General features: G+C 38.8%; 1 protein-coding gene across 3 annotated transcripts in view; it reads left to right on the top strand.

Moving 5' to 3' along the window:
- Nucleotides 1–316: 316 nt before the first annotated feature.
- The window catches only part of NIPBL (NIPBL cohesin loading factor), a 271821-nt gene continuing 258069 nt past the window's right edge, over nt 317–14068 (top strand). For 2 of the 3 annotated variants that reach the window (XM_072605795.1, XM_072605797.1), the window contains exon 1: nt 317–449. The gene's annotated coding sequence lies outside the window, so the exon portion shown is untranslated. Of the gene's footprint in view, nt 450–1082; nt 1194–14068 lie in introns of all 3 variants that reach the window. The other variant, XM_072605796.1, reaches the window with a different exon arrangement.

The following is a 14068-nucleotide window of genomic DNA, read 5'->3' as shown; positions in this document are numbered from 1 at the left end:
TTCCTGCAGCTGCACTTCCGGTCGGCATTTTGTTCTGAGAGGGAGAGACCGAGCGAGAGACACACACACACACACAGGGCTCCTTCCCCCCCCCGCCCTCCCCCCCCTCCCTCCTTCGGTACCGACTCGCCCGACACCGCCGAGCCGCAGGCAGGGACGCCCCCGCCGAGAGGAGGATTGGTTCCCGAGCCGGCTGCGATGCCCCCTCGGTAGCTGGGGCCCCGGTCGGGTGTTTGTAAGTGTTTCTATGTGGGAGAAGGAGGAGGAGGAGGAAGAAGAAGCAGCGATTTGTCTTCTCGGCTGGTCTCCCCCTGGCTCTACATGTTCACTGCACTGAGGAGGAGACGGAAGAGGAGCCTCAGCCGCCCCCCCTCCCGGCCCGGATTATAGGCTCCCCACAGCCGCCTCGGCCTCGGCCTCCGCACCGATTCAGACGCCGATTCGCCCAGGTAAATTCCTTCCTTCCCTTTCTTTCGGCGGCCGCGGCGGCGGCGGGGCCAGGACCCGGGCTCCTCTCCTCCCCCTCCCGCTCCCGTCCCCGGCAGCCCCGGGTCTCCTCGGCGGAGCCAGCGCGGAGTTGTCCGCCCCGGGAGCAGGCGCCTCGGCCGGCGGCGGTTGGAGGTCTTTCCCCGCCGACTTTTGCGGAGGAGATTCGGTTCCTGCCGGGCGGCCGGGGAGGCGTAGGCCCGGCGGAGAGCGCAGGCCGCGGGCCAGCGGAATCTACTTGAGCTCGGGGATTAGGAGAGGCTCCGGTCAGAGCGGAGCGATCGCTTCTCAGTGACAGGCCTCAGCCGAGGGAGAAGCGGTAGGAAGACGAGGAGGCGGAAACAATACCCGGAGCGGCCAGGGCGCCCCGATCCGCTCTATATTTACAACTTTCCCGGGGCGAGCGGTGGGAAAGGTCTCCGCGAGACAAACAACCCCCTCCTTCCCCCAGTGACCCTGGGCCGGGAGGAAGTAGTTTCAGTTAGAGCGAGGCAGATGTGAAATGCCCAGGAACGAGCCCGGGACGCGGCGTTGGCCTTTTTTCAAACTTGTTTGGGCGTGCAAAAGTTAACCGAGACTCGTTTCCCCTTTTAAAGGCATTCGGTCCTCGCTCACGGCTGGGAGACGGAAACCCGAGTGACATAAACAGTAGTGCGCTCCGTGAGGAGCCGAACGCGGCTCTCGGAGGCGGGGGAAGTTGTTGACAGGTACACCCCGGCCCTGGGGCTCGGAGGGAGCCTCGGAGGGGCCCCGCTGTGCCTGGGAGCGGGGCGGTGGGAGAGGGGGGACGGAGGAGAAGCGCTCGGAAGGACAGGCGTCCCCCTGGGTGTCCCGTCCCTCTGGTGTCAGGGGAGATCTTTTGGAGGTCTCGGGACTGTCATTGGCTGTGTGTGCCCATGATGTTTGCCTGGGTAATGAGAGGTGTCACCGTAGTGGGTCGGAGGGGTCCGAAGTGGCTCGAGGAGAGGAGCCGTTCTGAACCAACTGGAGGTTCTGTGCAGGGGATGGCTAGGTGGTGGTGTATGATGGAACTGGAAAGGCAAGTTTGTGAAGTAAATTAAAGAAACTTGACTCGTGGAAGTGGCATGGAGAGCAGGGCTTACCTGGGCAAGGCTGTTCGGGTACTTTTGTGTCGTGTCTGTTTGTTTTTGAATGTTCAAGTCTTTAAGGAGCAACGTTGCTCAGCACTTCTCTTAAGTTTGTTCACTGATGTCACACTGGCCCAAAAAGATTTTTTTCTTGCAGCTTTATTAAATTTCCATCGTCACTGTCCAATAAGTAACTTTCCTGGGGATTATTCTGGAGTTTAGGGTCTGGCTTGCGTCGAACTCTACCATAGTGTCTGCCAACGTTCGGATCAATGTTAAAAAGGGTCAAGTTAATATAGCTGTCACGTCCCAGGCATGTTTTTAATGCCATAAATCCGTGTAGTAGTCAGTAGCGTGTCCGTGATTTGTATTGGTCAGGGAGCAGTTTGAATTTTAAAAAGCCTGAAGCTCCTGCTGAGCCCCAATCCCGGCCTCCCTCCCTCCCACTAATCTCCCATTCCTGTCTTTGTGCTGCCTGCTCCTGTTCGACACTGTTTGCAACAGGGCCTCAGGCCTGCTGGGGGTGGGGGTGGGGGCGGGGGAGGGGGCGGGGGAGGGGGCGGGGGAGGAGCAGGGGAGGGAGGGAGGGAGGGAGCAGCGCTGCCCATTCTGAGAAAGCAGCTCTTGAACACAGACACACGCGCACACACGCACACACACGCACCCCCCCAAAGCGCTTACCGCAGAAATCCTCGGGCTGGCTTTATGACTTGAACTGAACAGCTGTTTCGCTTGGGGGTCTGAGACGTGCCCAGTTCACAGCAGAGGACTGGAGGAAAAGTGGTTGTGCTGGGTTGGTTTTCATCATCAGAGAGCGACGCACCAGCCCTGCTGTTTGTTTCACGGCGCTTCAGAGAAGTGTGCTCGGGGGTTAGAAAGAGTTGAAAAAGCAGTCTTCTTTCATGTTGGTTTTCTGTGTGTGATTCCTGAGTTATAAGCAGAATCACGGATTAGTTGTTAGCTTGTCCCTGAAATACTGAGGAAAAAACTTTGTTTTCATATCAAGTGAATGATTAAATTTCTCTTTCTCAGATTTTTTCCCCCCAAATTTGAAAGCAATTCCCTCAGAGCTCCTCAGTATACAGTTCATTCCTCTTCCCCCAGCCCCCATCTGTTAGAAAACTAGCCTCCAACAAATCATTTAACTGCAGAAGTATTTAGATGTAAACAAAGACAAGGCTATGCTCTCCAGATTTTTTAAGATCCTCTGAGAGAAAGGTAGCTCAGTGATATATTGGGAAAGGGGCAAACTTGAGAAAAGTTTCACCTGACAGTAAACACCTCAAATTTATTTAATAGCAGGTTGAGGGGTTTTTTGTTGTTATTTTGTTGTGGCTATTGCGTAGTCATATTAATCAATTTATAATAAAACCAGATTCTAGAATCAAGAAATACTTCAAATTAGGGTTAAAACTTAAGCAGTTAATAATTTTTAATATCTGAGTTACTTAGTATGGTATGACATTTTTGGGTTTTGTGCCTTGGCAAAATTTGTAACAGTAAAAAAGTTAAGAGAATTTTTGGTGATATGGTAAATATGTTAAGGGGCATCTTAAAGTTGGAAATTAAATATGAATTTCATTAAAGAATGTGCAATTTTATTTGCTCTTTTTAGAACTAGAAAGTAAAAGCTTTAAAATCCCCATCATAGCTCAATTCCTTTGCCATCTCCTGTTGGAAGCTTTTCTTGATACCCTTAGTTATAAATGCAATTATCAGATATAGCCATACTTGCTTTACCTAAAAGGGGAGCATGTTGTATTCCTCCCCTCATCACCGCCCTCAGATTGTAAGCTCTTGAGGGCAGGACTTATTTTCAAGCATCCCTAACACACAATAGTCATTTTTCTTTGTTAGATTGGATAGAGTCCAGTAGAACTATTTTGGGTATTGTCTTTCCTAAGTAATTAGTTTTTGAAAGAAAGATGTGGTCATACTATTCTAAAATGGAAATTTTCTTAACTTGGAGCAAGGAAAGGCAAAAAACAAAACACAGTCCAATTAATAATACCAAGCCATCTAATCTCTTTATTTCTTAGGGTTTTTAGGTTTCCCTAAAGAAACTCATGTTTGCCACTTGTTTCCTGATGAAGTTTAGAGAAGCATTTAATTTGAATTCAAGTGTGGAATTTTGAGACGCTCTTTCATGTTTTTCCCTAGGAATATTTTCTGATAAATGAACACATATGAAAACTACAAATTTGAATTTGATAGTACTTTAACCTTTTTTGATGTTACTTAGAAGGAAAAATTATTCTTCATGTAATCAATAAAATTACTTACATGAGATTTCATTTACATGACTTGATTGGAAGGTCTGTCATAGACAAGAATTCTTCCTGGAAAAACCTTTAAATGTAATTTCTGAAAACTTAACACAGAGTTTGAATGAGGTAAATATTTGAAACCATAGCCCATGTGAAAAAATGTTAAGTCCAGCATTACAGGATAAAGCAAATATCACATTGTCTTTAAATGTAGAAATAGGTTAAATGTCAATATTGAATGGCTCTTAGCATTGTTCACCACACTCACGTTTACGATAATCTTGGGCACTAAAAATTATTAGAGAGGTGTCACAGCGTAAGGTAGGAATAAAGATTTAATCTTAGCCAAAAGCTTCATCTTAGTGCCTGTATTGTAAACCTCTGGTAAATCATTTTCTTGTACATTGTTTAAGAAGCAAAATGTGTAGATTACTGAGGAATTTTTTTTTTCTGTACTTTTTACTATATAGATTGTCATTTGTAAAAATTCTTGAGTTTTTTTAAAGGCTTTTCCCAGGATAACCAGAAAGCTTTCTATAGGTGTTCTCATTATATCTCTGTGACAAAAATGATCAGCATTATTTTCACATTTGGATGAGAAATGGACATTCACAGAGGCCTGATGACTTGCCCAAATACATTTGATGAGTCAGTGGGAGAATAAACAATTGTTAGCCCCCCAGACTATGATGCTATAAGAAAGATCTGAGCTCAGGATACGAATTCCTGAGTCCTGACACTGACTCCCCTATCCATGGATTAACTATAATGTTACTGTTCTTTGTGATTTTTCCAATCTGTTACAAAAAAGATGAAATACATCTTGGAAGGATGGTCGCAGTGTAAAAACTCTATTTTTGTCTTCTCAGTCATGTTGTGAGAGGTTTTTTGGTAGGTTGATGTAAGTATGTTGATCTTATAGAAGATAAAGGAAATCGCTACTTTAAATGAAAGATTCCTTTCTCCTGAATTTTTTGTGTAATGATTGTATTTTTAAAATTGTCAGCATGAAACTTTAGTGTTTCTAGTCTTTATTGTTGAGTGAAAAAAGCTTTTGAATGCTGTTTTCATCTTAGATCAGGGCTATATTTTTAACCGTGGTTTTTAATGTAGTCAGAGTTTTTTCCCCAGAGGTTGAAAGGACAAAAGTCATAGTTGCCTTTCACTCATCATTTATATATCGATACGTTGGGGACCAATTTGAAGTAAATTTAAAGTCATTGGAATTTGTCATTTATGTATTTTTAGGTATTGCTTGTATTTTCCAAATTTAAACTATTGAAGGAATTAGACATTTTCTGATAGTTTTATAGAGTAACACTAAAAGTAAAATAAAGTGGAAGAACTTAGTAAATTGACTGTGTAGTTGTATTAAAAAGGAAAATTGTGCATAAGGGCAATTAAATTGAACTGAAGCAAATCATATGGGAACTTTAAATAATTATCAATATTTCTGACACTAACTTGGTTACAAAATGTTACGTTTTAAACCTAGACTTGTAAAATATGTGATTTCTTTACTTTCCCCAAACGATACACTTATTAGAAATTGTAGTTGAATTGTTGTCGACAATTGCTGTCGAATTGTTTCAGTCTGCCCAACTTTTTGTGATCCCTTTTGGGGTTTTCTCTGCAAAGATGTTGGCATAGTTTGCCATTTCCAGCTCATTTTGCAAATGAGGAAACTAAGGCAAACAGGATCAAGTGACCTGCCCAGGGTTGCATAGCTAGTAAGTAAGTGTCTGAGGCCAGATTATGAGAAATAGATTGGAGCTAATAGAGTAGATTTGGACTTCCTTCTGTGAAAGGGAGAAGCCACACTTCATTCAACTTTCTTATTCATATTTGTACGACAACACAGAATCATCGTAGAATATTAGGACTAAAAGGGATTTTAAGGATTGTTGTCTGTTTGCCTCCTCATTTTACAGATGAAGAAACTGTGGCCCAGAGAAGTGTAAGTGCATTGCCCAAGGTCAGGACAGTTAAGATGTATGACTGCAAAATAACAGTTTGAAAAAGCATACACCAAACTGAAGCTTGAAACTATAGATGCTGTCGTCTTGTGAGAGGCAAGACTTTTCTCAGTTAATGCTGTCATTGCCCTTTGGGAATTGCGTTTAGAAGCTGGGCGACATTCTTTTGATTATCTTCAATGATGGAGAATCCCCAAGTTATTCAGAGCCAGTTCTGGTATGTTTGTTTAAAAAGAAAATATTTTACTCCTTTTTAGTTATGTGTCATAAATAAGAGTACATATGCAAGCATGCATTTAATTTGTGGGCAATATTATTTTTGATCTCGGATCCATATATACATAAATGTACATCCTATGTAACAGCTAGGTGTAGAGTATAGGGACCTAGAGTCCGGAAGACTCCTTTTCCTGAGTTCAAATCTAGCAGCAGACAGACACTTCTTAGCTGTGTGATTCTGGGCAAGTCCCTTAACCGTGTTAACCTTTAGTTTCCTCACTGCAAAATGAGCTGGAGAAAGAAATGGCAAACCCTCCAGTATCTCCATCAAGAAAATTTCAAAAGGGGGTTACAAGGAGTCAGACATGACTGAAAAACGACTAAACAGCAACAAAAATGTAACAACTCAATTAGGAAAATTTATAAAGCCCCCTTTTTGTTTGAAATAACTTAGTATTTCAACTAGGAGTCTGGACATCCTAGTTCTAGTTTTAGCTCTGCCATTAACTTGCTGTATAACTTTGAGTAAATAATATCACTTATCTGGACCTGAGTTTTGCCATCTAAAAAATGAGGGTGTTAGACTAGATGATTTTTAAAGGCCCTTCCAGCCCCTAATTATGTTAGGAACTTGTGCTATTTAATGCATTTCTCCAAATATTACCTATTTACAGAAGTGTTAAAGTCAGATTAAAATTCCGTTTCTTTTACAATTTTTTGCAGAATGTATTGAACTTCCAACTAATAGTTTGCATAGGTTATTATTGGCTTTGATATTTTATTTATGTAAACTTAGGTAATTTAAAGATTCTTTAAAATGGAGATACTGCGTCTTTAAAATGTTTTTATATGCCTTTTTTAAAAAAAATTGGCTGAATTCGTTTATTTTGCAGAGCAAAAAACTTTTATGTCAGTAAAAAGCAAAATTTTTTTAACTTTGGTCATTAAAAGTAATTCATTGAAGCTAAAAGAAACTGGGATATTCATTTACATTTAACTTTTCATTTCCGAACAACTATGTAGCCACTCAGCTAGCATTTATTAAACATTTACTATGTGCCAGGCACTGAAATGTGAGGCAGTTATGAAATATTGGTGTTATTTTTTTGTCCGTGTTGACTCTTGGTCATTTTGCTTAATGTTTTTGTTTAGAGTAGATGCATTTTCATATTGGTTTTCGATAGTTTTGTAACACTATACGTTTAACCACTGTAAAATCACACGTACTAGGATGTTATGTGGGAATTTACTACAAGGGAATATGTGTGTGGTCAGAAGTGTCAAAAGGAAGTCTCGTCGAAATAAAATTTAAATATATCTTGCTCTTAATACATGTAATTAAACTTAAATTAGATTTTAGTTTTTGTACTTATAGCTGAGCTGTTATTTGTGAAACAAAAATATCTTTCCATATAAGCTAGGAAGGAGATAAATCAGTACCTTTTCTCAACTCCATTGGGCAGCCTTTTCTGTATATTTAAGTGTGCCATTAGTTCTTAGTTTAATACACCTGTGGATTCGCAGTCGATATTCTCCTAAGTAAGTTGATCATTTTAATGTAGTTATATGTGATTCACAGTTTTCCCTCAACTATAATCAGGTTATAACTACAATGCAAGGGTTTAAATTAGACATAGTGTTTCTGTACTCCCACACTTTTTTATACCTGACTCATGTGAAAGAAACTGATTGCCTCTGTCTGTGCCGAGCAAAGTAATACTTTTTCTTGCAACTTAAAACCTGGAGATTGAAATTAACTAGTGTTGAGCAATGCTAAAGTTAGCTTCATTCTATCCATTTTTGTGAGGAAATATTAAGAAATTACCTTTGCTGTACAAACATAAGATAATTAAAGTTCCTAAGAGATATTTATGAAATGTTCATTTGACTTTGGAAATTTTTTTTTTCCCAATCTCTTTTCTACCATCCTTCTTTTTCTCTTTCGTTTGAAAGGATGTGGCTTCTGGTTTTGAGGGGGTTTTGGATGAGGGGGATGCCTGTTAGGAAGAAGAGAGACTGATCTTTAAACTTCTACTTTGTACGTAGTTCCAAATAGAAGATGAAACTTTCAGAAGTTTAAAATGTTCTGAAATTTTAAGATACAAATCAGGTTAAAACTTCTCTGTAGAATCGTTAAGATTATTGGTTTAGTGCACTTTAGCAAACATTTATCAAGTACCTGTTGTGTGCTAAAGCTCTCACTGTTGGCTGTTAGGGGAGGCAGAAAGTTTAGACATGGCAACTCTTCTGCTTTATTGGAATTCACAAACTCTTAGGGGAATGGGACACATTGCAATGACTTTTAGTAGAAAAGAGCAGCATAATGCGTTGTTCCTGCGGGCAGATAAAAAAAAGAAACCCAAAACTCTCTTCTCCTCACTTTCCTCGTCTTTGTAAGGCTTGTATCTCCTGCCCTACTAAATTGTTTTGAGGATCAAGGATGTTCATGTATGCAAAGTGTTTGGTAAACCTTAGGACACTATATACATGTTACCTATTTTATTTCCCTACTATTCTCTTCTTTCTGGGAACAGTCTTATACAGATTGCTTCAAATCAGGAAGGCCCAGAATTAAGGTTAGTGAAAGTGAAAATGGAATCTTTCTTATTCCTTAGAGCAGAGCCCATAGGATTACAGGTATAAAGGTGGAAAAGACCTCAGAGGCCATCTTGCTAAACACCCCTATGTTACAAATGAGGAAACTGAGGCAGGAGGGTGAGGTGACTTATCCAAAGCCACGTAGTAAGTGACATAGGTATACTGAATCCAAAAGATTGAAGCCAAGTTCAAGATCAGGGAATATTCTTAGAACAAAAAAAGTTTTTTTAACCTTTACCCATATTTCACTGTATAATCATCACATACTTTATGACAATTTTTTGAGAGGAGGAGTGGAATGCAACCATTGTGTGGTTTGTTGTTTTTTTTTTTAATTGTGCCGGTATTGCTTGAAAAATCATTTATTACTGTCTTTGGTGCAAGATCAGGACTCACGGAATACTAGTGAATATACATTAAAATTGAATACTGACAATGTGCCTGCCCTGGGAGTTCTAGGCTAGTGGCTTGTAATGCCAGAGATAAAAATGCATATCTCTATGCCACTGGTGAATGCATTGTTGCCCTGTTTACCTTTTAAGCAACCTGATGAACAGAATTATACTGTGCCAGGATTACACCATGAAAGGGTTGTAAACCAGTTTTTGGACTCGGGAGAAAAACAAAAAACCAGAATGTGACAATTAGGCAGCGAAGTATGGTATTTTAAAGCTTAGTAATATTTCTAGTGTTCCAAGGTCAAAAAACGATGAGACTGACCAGGGGTCTGATTAATAATTATGGAAACTATGAGTACAAAACTAGTCATTTTGTATTTGATCTGAGCCATGGATAAATCCAAATCCTCAGGGAAAATGGGTCTCAGAAGTTTTCTTACCATCTTTAAAAGAGTACATACATTGTGTACAGTGTCAGCAAACAACATAAACTTATTTTAAAATAAGTTTTTTAAAGCAGTGTGGCTGATAATAATAGCTAGCATCTATATATTGTTTTAATGTTTACAAAGTACTTTACATACCACACACAACTTTCTGAAATAGGTGCTGTTATTTATCCTCACTTCACAGATGTATATACAGGCTTAGAGAGGAGTTAAAAGACTTGTGCTGGGTGTCACAGCATCTGAATTGGAATTCAATTTCAGGTCTTTCTAATTAAATGTCTAGCATTCTGCCCACAGTGACATACTTATTGCAGTCACTGGAAGTGCCTTATAGGGTTACTAGGGTAGTTTCTCTTTTAAAAAAGTTATTGATACTTTTATTTTTATAATACCTTTATTTCTGAATATATCTTTCCCTCTGCCCCACTTTAACCCCCAGCTGTCACTTGTAGAATAGATTAAAAATTGGTGGTGGAGGGGTGCAAGTAACTCAGCAAAATTAACTAACGCATCAGTCTAACTGACAAAGTATGTAGTGCTACTCCTGTAATCTGCAAAGAAAGAGATGTATTATCTCTTCTCTGTATCCAAGCTTGGTCATTATAGTTAATGCCATTCCGTTTCCTTGCTCTCTGTTTACGTTTGTCATTGTATATATTCCTGGTTCTACTTACATCACTTTTCATTGGTGCATACCAATTTTCTCATGCTTCTTCATATTGATCATTTCTTAGGGTGAAGTAAATAATCCATTATATTTGTTTAGTCAACATTATTGGCTATTTCTAATTTCATTTCTGATCTTTGGGTATCTGTTTTGTTTCTGATTCTGTGCTGATAGAAATACTGCTGTGAAATGAGTGAAGTGACTTTCCCAAGGTCGCATTAACTAGTTAGCTGCAGAACAGGGACTTGTTTCTAAATTTCCAGTCTTCTTTCCATCATACTATACTGCCTCCATTAAATAAAATAGACTAGCACTTCCCTATTAACACTAGATAATAGAGAAGAGAAATGGTATTTAATGAAATTAAGGTGGCCTATCGGCCACATAGAGAGAGGGAGAAAAAGTTAGTGTGGCAAAGTGTGAATGAATAAAAGGATCAGAATGAAGAGTACTTACTACAAATCAAGTAGTCTTCATTTTATTTGTGATTTTGTGAATGTGGAGTTCTACCCAACCTGCTGAGGACCATCTTTCTTTCTGGAATTTTCATTGGTGGTAGAATAGTACATTGCCCAAGTAGTGAAAACTATCCTTTACACTTTGGCTGGTCCACTTGCTTTCTTTTGCATGTGTTTCTTTTATGTTTTTTATACTGCATCAGGCACACAATTCATTGTTCATAATATGCTCCAGACTATTTCACCCATCATGCTTATCTACATTGTCCTACAAGTGACTTGGAATTTTAATTCTTATTCTGAAAGAGTTTTGCATTTAAAAGGTAAGATTTTGCTTCAGGAAGAAGTTTGGTATCACTGGAAGAACTGCATCCTTTCTCAAATGCAGCCCAGTTCACTCTTCCTTCTAGTCACTTCTGGACTCACTTCACTGTTCACCTGCGTTAAGTGTCCAAGGTGTCATGTATCTGTGAGAATTTGCATACATATATAAAGGCCCTCCTTAATGGTGGGCTTTTGCAAATGATATTCTGTAGAAGACTACATCTCTATGGTCACATTGAAAGATAGAGAGACTACAAGATCCGACTGTGCTTTATTAGTTTGTTGACCATTAAAACATTTGATTAGGTAGAACAAAGTGCCGTAATAGTTTTTCTCCAACAAGGTGTCTCACATTAATATATTAAGCCTATATAAGATTCCTTGATGTAACAACAGCAAAAACTGTTTGATTCTCTGATTATTGATATAAAATGAGACATAAAACAGGGAGGAATAGTCTAATCAGCTGTGTTTGTTGTTGGAGTAGAAGATATCCATTGTGGAATTGTATGGTACAGTGGAAAGAGCATTGACTTCAGAGTCAAAGAATGTGGGTTCAGGTCCCATCTCTGAGGTTTACTATACCTGTGTAACCTTAGGCAAGTTACAAAACCTCCCTGGGCCTCATTTTACAGATGGGGAAATGGAGGGCTTGGCAGCTAGGTGGTGCAGGGGATAGAGTTGAAGACACCTTCACTTCTAGAAAGTAGAAAACCAAAAGAAGAAACACAGGTAGGGTGTGGTACCATCTTTTAGATAGGCCTGCCAATTTTTTGATAGCAGTAGTCAAGTATTTTAGTAGGTATTGAGTGCCTTGCCTATAAGTTTAGAAATTCTGTACTTGGTAATATTGCATGTGGTCTTGTATAACTTGTTGATTTTTCCTTAGAATAGTGTGCAGTGTTGTTGTTTTGTTTTGGTTTTGTTTTTTTGTTGTTGTGTTTTGTTTTCTCCAGTTAGAGAGGATGTTTTCCTTAGAAGGCACTCTAATATCCATGGTACTTTACTAGGTGCTAGAATTCTGAAAATAACAACTTTTTAAAATTCTGTAAGTATTTTCATCCTATCTAGAATTGGTAACGAAAGAAATAATAGTGTGAATGAATAGTTCAGATAGTCCAATTAAAGTAGGGGAGGAGGGACTAGTTAAGTGAGGTTTTTTGCACTTTTATTTCTATACTATCATGTTTCATCCTGTATGTGTCATCAGGTTTTTGGACAAACATGACATTTCGTTGGCCTCAGGATTCTGATCAGGACACTTAAACAGGAGGAAAATTTTCAAGTAATACAACCAGGTTAGTGACAGTAACAGGATAGAACTTAGCGCACTGATTATCATAAGATGTTAAAGATGTTCTTATTTTTACCTAGCAGTAAGTTAGGAAAAAAATTAATGCTTTGATAATTCAGCTAACTATTAATTCTCTCCGTTTTTTTTTCCTTGGGAGAAGTATTACGCACAGGTTTCCCATATGATATAAGATTTATATGTCAGATTTAGAATTTAAAAGACTGAGAGGCAATGTGGTAGAGTGGGAAAACTGTTGGATTTGAAATAATAGGACCTGGGTTCAATGGTATTTGCAGTTTACTACCAAAGTGACCCTGCAGCAGGTCCCTTCACCTTTCTGGGTCTCATTTTTCTCATCTGTAAAAGGAGGTGACAGAACTGGGTGATGTGTGAGATGAGATCCCTTCCAATTCTAAGTCTGTCATCCTGTGATAATCATGAGGTACCTCAAAATAAGCAGATATTTGTCAAAATGCTTAGCATATACCTGGCTCATAGTAGACACTGTATAAATACTTATGCCCCCTGTCAAAGTTAAGAACTTTTTATCAGAAGTATATTAGGTTGAATACACCTAGACGTAGAAGTTTCCTGTCCTTTGTTTTTAAAAAATAAGTGTATTGGCTCTAATAGCACAATAAATAAGTATCCTGATAAAAAGTAGGGAGCAGGTATAATCAGGGACTAAGAAAGCACAGGAAAATTATCTGTTGCCAGGTTTTCAGGAGATAGAAGATTCCAGAGACAAGAAATGCTTTTAAAGGAAAAGTAGACTGAGCAGATATAAAATTCTGATTTCTGCTACATCTCATGTCTTAAGGAAATAACCACTACTCTTTCATTGGAAAAAAAGTCATCTGATTTTACTTAGTAGGGAAGGTAGGATTTGTTTTATGCAAACTGTTTTCACAGACAATTTTATTGCAAGTAATGAATGTACCTTCTCAGTAAAACAATGGGATGCCTATATTACCAAACAACAATCAATAGTAGTGTCCAAGATCACTTGTCAGTTTTTCTATGACCATCTATGACTAGCACAACTAAGCACATTAACATGGGAATAGAGACCTAAAACTCAAAAGATTGGATTTAAGTAGGTTCAGGTTGCAAATTAATAAGAAACTGATGCACCATTTCTAAACCTCTAGAGTTTATTCTAGAAGTAAACTTTATTTGATAAACTTTATTTTTTTGAGAGCTGTGTCTTCAGGGTTGCTTTTAGAAGGCATTTTCCAAGCATTGTTGACTTGGTGTTAAAAGAAATGTTATGGAAACTATTAAAAAATTTAGCTTTGCTTAATTAGAAACTATCAGCATTACTTCTTTATGGAATAATAGAAGTATTCCAGAACATGTACTGATTTAATTAATGTTGTATTGTTTCTTAAACACTTTTTATCTTGTATAGGTCACATTTTTTCTAGCTGCTGTACAATTCTGGATTAATCTTAAAGTAACTTTTAAGAAATTACTTTTATCATTTTAGTCATAGGCAGGTTATTTACATATGTTGCAGATTTACTTTTAGACAAACTAGGAAAAAGCAATTGATAAATGTCATTTGTTGCAATACTTATGTGGTATCAGAAATTGTTTAAGAAAAAAATTAATCTAAAATAAAAGAAGTTGTGAGCTGGTAAGGACACCTACGAAGGGGGAGCAAATCAAAACTGAGGGGTAATATTTACGATGAAATTTTTTTCATGAGTAAGGAAAAACTAGGATATAAGTATCCTAGCTGCTGAATTTTTGTGTTTTGTTTTGAGGAAATTTAGCTATCTGTAGCTTTTGGGGATTTCTCAAAAGTAAAATTGCTGTATTTATGTGTGGAATATATATCA

Source organism: Notamacropus eugenii, chromosome 4 (genome assembly GCF_028372415.1).
Source record: "Notamacropus eugenii isolate mMacEug1 chromosome 4, mMacEug1.pri_v2, whole genome shotgun sequence".
Lineage (NCBI taxonomy): Eukaryota > Metazoa > Chordata > Mammalia > Diprotodontia > Macropodidae > Notamacropus > Notamacropus eugenii.
This window is presented reverse-complemented; position numbering and strand designations above follow the sequence as displayed.